This window comes from Aedes aegypti, chromosome 3, assembly GCF_002204515.2.
Source record: "Aedes aegypti strain LVP_AGWG chromosome 3, AaegL5.0 Primary Assembly, whole genome shotgun sequence".
NCBI classification, from domain to species: Eukaryota; Metazoa; Arthropoda; class Insecta; order Diptera; family Culicidae; genus Aedes; species Aedes aegypti.
Window position 1 is genome coordinate 94,915,731 of NC_035109.1, and position 6,000 is coordinate 94,921,730.

Consider the following 6,000-nt stretch of genomic DNA (forward strand, 5'->3'; position numbering starts at 1 on the left):
AGTAGGGACGTAACGCCAGAAAGAAGAAGAACACTTGGTTACCAATGGTTTTTAGGGCGAGAAGTTATGCGAGAATTTTCCTCTTTCATCATTTGCCCCTTTGACCTAACAGCCTAAAACTTTTTTTTTTGTTATTTCGTCTTTTTGTCTCTTTGACCATTTGTCTTTTCAGCTATTGTAATTTCCTTTTTTGCTTCTTTTTTCGATATTTATTTTTATAAAAGTTGCGAAGATAAGCTTTTTAAATTTTATTTCTATATTTTGAACAGTACTTTTCAGTAGTACTTTAAGCTTTTCGTTATTTTGGCCATTTGATTTCAACCCATTGTTCCTTCTACTACAGTATGGCCCATAAAAAATGCGAAAATTGTTTGAACGTGAATCTAGCATCCACAAGCGTTTTTTTCATTGCTTTTGCTAGTGAATGAAATTTCTGATTATTGTATATGCTAACATAACTTCGCTATCTAGGACAATTTTTGTCATATTTTTCTTACTGCCTATATTTTTTGTAAAAGTTTAGTAAACAAATATACGGAGGCCTATAACAGATTTTTGAAGATGAAATTTGTTCCTTCGGTTAGAGACAACTCAATACTAGCTCATAGGTTTTGAGCAAAACGGAGCCGCTTATCACACTTATATGAAGGTTCAATGAAAGCTCTCCGAAATGAGCCGATTTTTCGAAGGTCTCCAATGACCCAAGTATGAACCAAGTCTATCATTTGATATGGGCGTATGTTGGAGACAAGGTCTGTGAAGAATCTCACGCCAACTTTTTTTGTTTTGGAAGCTTTCATCACACAGATATTGAACTCGGCGTCCGCATGATAAAATTCGAAGGTACCGTAATTTCGGGTGAAATTGATCATTTTTTACGGTTCTTCTAGTCTCTTTTCTATAATGTTCACAATGCCAAACAACTAAACGCAGGAAAACAAATACGAAGGTGAGCCCCATCGACTTATGTACCAAAATTTTCTAACAAATGTCATTTTAGTGTTAACAAATACCTCTAAAATAAAAAAATCAGGGGATCTCATTTCGGGGTGAAATTGATCACTTGTCAATGCCATTATTGTTAGTTTTCAAAACAACTCTATATGATAAATTTGAGCTCCCTGAATCCGAATATGCTTATAAAATTCTTAACAATGCAATATTTATATAAATAACGAATAGTTAAATTTCAAGTATTACGCGGAAAACGCCTAAAAGTATGCAATTTCCTAAGGAATTCAATGATATCTAACAGAAATTCAATTATTTCAATCATATGAGCAAATTGGTACGAGTTTTGGTGATGAAATCTGGTTTGGGGATACATCTCATGCATCCTCACAAACTTTCAGATTTATACCATGTTCAAATCCTTCCTTATAAATAGAAGTTCATAGGTGTTTTTCAATACTGCACCGTGCATGATTTTGAAATTTTACGTTATTTTCAAAGTAATGAACATTCATTAACTCAAAAAACTTCACAACACAAAATTCGACAATAGTTACGACAAGCAACGTCCATTTACTGCAACTTTCATTGATATTTGTGCTCCATTACGAATAAATAAATTCGTGTGATACGATGATCAATTTCACCCTTCTGATCAATTACACCCGATTTTACGGTATGCTTCCAATTCCTCTCTGGTAAGGTGAAAGTAACAGAAAAAAATCATGTCCAAAGCAAAAAACTGAGTCTAAATAGATTAAACAATACAAGTAATGAATAATATTCATGTTTCATTCACATTTTCTATGTAAAAACTACCATTAAATATGATATGACGATTTTCGCATTTTTTATGGACCATACTGTATACACTCTAGATAATCGTTACCTCTATGTTACGTAAAAAATCACATAAAATTGTGAAAACTTGATTCTACATGATTCCTGGCGTGAAAAAAGTGATGATTATTTAGATCACAATTCGTCATTTACGATAGGCTGAAATCACAAAGGCTGAAAATATCAGAAGGCTGGAAGTATCAATAGGTTGAAAAATATTAACCCTTCAGTCGTCGCGCGGTTTGCCACCGTCAGAACCACCACGCTGATGCTGTGTACGATAAGCGAGGGTTTTTCACCACTGTTGTACAAAATACAACAGCGCGACGACTGAAGTGTATTATTAGAGTACTTGGATTTTCGGAAATTCATCTCAGAATGCTTCTTGTATACAGTCAAACCTCCATGAGTCGATATTGAAGGGACCATCGACTCATGGAAATAACGAGTCATGGGACAGCTTTTCTTTGGAAAGCTGTTTAAAGGAACCATCAGAGTAACCATGCTTTTCTGTTTTTAGTATGGTTCCATTCAGTGCGCATCGTACCTTCGTGCTGTGCGTACACGAATTCTCTCTGCTCTTGGAAGTTTTCTTAAAAACTACCTAAAGCAATAAAACAGTACTTTTCAGTGCTACACAAACAGTACTTTTCAGTGCTAAAATTAAAAACGGTACTTTTCAGTGCTACTTAAACAGTACTTTTCTGTACTATTTTTTCTACTATTGATCCCTTTACGATCCTTGTTGTTGGCGAAAGCTAGCGGTGGTAATCCTTCTTGGACACCGTCTAGGGAAAAAACCTCTCGAAGGTCACGTCTTTCTCGTTTATTAACTAAACATGGTATCAACAACTAACAAAAGGAAGGGTGAATCTCTGAATTCACTACTTCCTTCCAAAAAAGTGGGTTTTAAAACTGTCACTACACGTGGCAAGAATGGAAGAAAGGACTTTTCCCCGGAATACGAACTTTCTTCCAAGGGTGAAATGAATAATTGTATCGAAATGAGCAATCAGTTCGATGCTCTAGACAAATTTTCCGAACACCAAATCGAAGCAGCCTCTAGCCCAGGCTCTTTGATTCAAGTGAGGAAGCAAAGAGTGCCGCCTATCGTGGTCAGTTGTTCCGAATTTGGGGGATTTAGGCAGGAGATCTTGAACTCCATTAGGGGAATCAAGGTTTCCTTCCAAATCGCAAAGAAAGGAGACTGTCGCGTTTTGCCGGAAACTCTTAAAGATCGCGAACTTCTTCTCAGATATCTTGAAGAGAAGAAGCACAAATTTTTTACTTATGACGACAAAACTGAACGTTTGTTGAAAGTCGTCTTGAAAGGTCTCTCAAGTGACTATAAGTCACATGAAGAGATCAAAAATGGAATAAATAATTTACTTGGATTTTCCCCAGTCCAAGTAATCATTATGAAAAAGAGAACCCAATCTGGCATTGTTCGGAAAGGGCTTTCTCAAGAATATTATTTAGTTCACTTTAACAACGTGGGAACATTTCCAGAAACCTGGAGGAAATTACCAGAACCCCACTTAGTGCCGTCGGTGCCAAAAGTGGGGTCATGGTACAAAAAATTGTCGCATGGATGCTAAATGCATGATTTGCGGAGGTTCTTCTCACGCTAAGGACGACTGTCCTGTGAAAGAAGATACCAGAAAGTTTGAATGCGCTAATTGCAAGGGCCATCACAAAGCTAACTTTTGGGAATGCATTTCACGCAAAAGAGTCGTTGAGGCTCGTGCCAGGCAGATGAAGGATAATATCCGTTACGATAACGGTCGTTTCCGAAATTTGCCTGGTAGAGTATCGAACAATGCTCATTTTTCAGTTAACGATCGCTTGATTAGGAATCATACCCACCAGGAAGATCATAATCATGCTCATTCACAAACAAATTTTAATCCGTCGGGTAGCCGTGCGAATCTTTCAATTTCGAATGTATCTACCCACGGTAAATCCTTTGCCGATATCGTAGCAGGTAATTTGAACTCTTCCCCTATTCGTTCCATGAGTACCCATTATACTTGTTTCAAATCAAATGGAAAAAACCCTACCGCCACAGGTAACTCCGCTTCTTCGTCTACCGGAAATTCCAATGGGAAATCACATGACATGTCTGCCTCTGATTTTAATTTTCTAACTGAACAATTGAATCTAATGATTGATGCAATGTTCAAAGCCACCACTATGACTGAAGCAGTCCAAGTTGGTGTAAAATTTACAAATCAAATTGTTCTTGGATTACGTTTTTCTAATGGATCCAAATAATAATTTAAATATTTCAAATTGGAATGCTCGTTCTCTGAATGGTAAAGAGGACGAGCTGTTTAATTTTCTTACAGCTAATAACGTGCATATAGCAGTTATTACCGAAAATTATTTAAAACCTGGATCCAAACTAAAAAAAGATCCTAACTTTTTTGTTTATCGTAATGATCGACTTGATGGGGCATGTGGGGGAGTTGCAATCATCATTCATAGGCGTATAAAACAACTGTTTTCGTCATTTGAAACTAAAGTTTTTGAAACTTTAGGTGTTTCTGTTGAAACACAGTTTGGTAAATATACTTTCATAGCTGCCTATTTGCCTTTTCAATGCTCTGGGCAGCAAGTTAATTTTCTCCAAACTGACTTGCGTAAATTGACTCGCAATAAGTCAAAATTTTTTGTCATTGGTGACTTTAATGCCAAACATCGGTCATGGAATAATTCTCAAAGTAATTCCAACGGCAGAATTTTATTTGATGAGTGCTCTTCAGGATATTTCTCAATTCAATACCCTGATAGCCCTACATGTTTTTCCTCTTCTAGAAATCCATCTACGATTGACTTGGTATTAACCGACTCTAGTCATCTTTGTAGCCAATTAGTTACTCATGCTGATTTTGATTCTGATCATGTCCCTGTTACATTTCAAATATCCCATGAAGCGATTTTCAATCCTATCAGCTCCACTTTCAATTATTTACGAGCTGACTGGAATATATATGAAACGTATGTTGACTCTAATCTTGATGTTAACATTTCTTTAGAAACTAAAATTGATATTGACAATGCTCTTGAAACTTTAACAAATTCCATTGTTGAAGCCAGGAACATTGCAATTCCAAAATGTGAAGTAAAATTTGAATCCGTGATTATAGACGATGATCTTAAACTCTTGATCCGTCTTAAAAACGTGAGGAGAAGGCAATTTCAGCGCACTCGTGATCCTGCTATGAAAATTATATGGCAGGATTTGCAGAAAGAAATCAAGAAACGTTTTGCAGATTTAAGAAACAAAAATTTTGAAAATAAAATTTCTCAATTGGACCCTGGCTCTAAGCCCTTTTGGAAATTATCTAAAATCTTGAAAAAACCTCAGAAGCCAATACCGGCATTGAAAGAGGAAAACAAATTATTACTAACTAATTACGAAAAAGCTCAAAAACTTGCTATGCAGTTTGAAAGTGCGCACAATTTTAATTTAGGACTTACTAGTCCAATTGAAAATGAAGTTACTCAGGAGTTCGAAAATATTCTCAATCAAGAGAACGTTTTCGAAAATGCCTGGGAGACTGATTTGGAAGAAGTGAGAACTATTATTAAAAAATTCAAAAATATGAAAGCTCCTGGCGATGATGGAATTTTCTACATCCTCATAAAGAAACTTCCAGCAAGTAGCTTATCATTTTTAGTTGATATATTTAACAAATGTTTTCAATTAGCATATTTTCCTGACAAATGGAAAAATGCAGTGGTTGTTCCAATTTTAAAACCAGACAAAAATCCTGCAGAAGCTTCTAGCTATCGTCCAATCAGTTTGCCTTCCTCCATCAGTAAACTTTTTGAAAAGGTTATTTTGAACAGAATGATGGCCCACATCATCGAAAATTCAATTTTTGCCAATGAACAGTTCGGATTCCGCCATGGACATTCGACCACTCATCAACTTTTACGTGTAACAAATTTGATCCGTTCCAACAAATCTGAAGGCTACTCTACTGGTCTTGCTCTTCTAGACATAGAAAAAGCATTCGACAGTGTTTGGCATGAAGGTTTGATTGTAAAATTAAAAAACTTTAATTTTCCAACATACATTGTTAGAATAATTCAAAGTTATCTGTCAAATCGTACACTTCAGGTTAATTATCAGAACTCCAGATCTGAAAGACTTCCTGTAAGAGCTGGTGTTCCCCAAGGCAGCATTTTGGGACCAATATT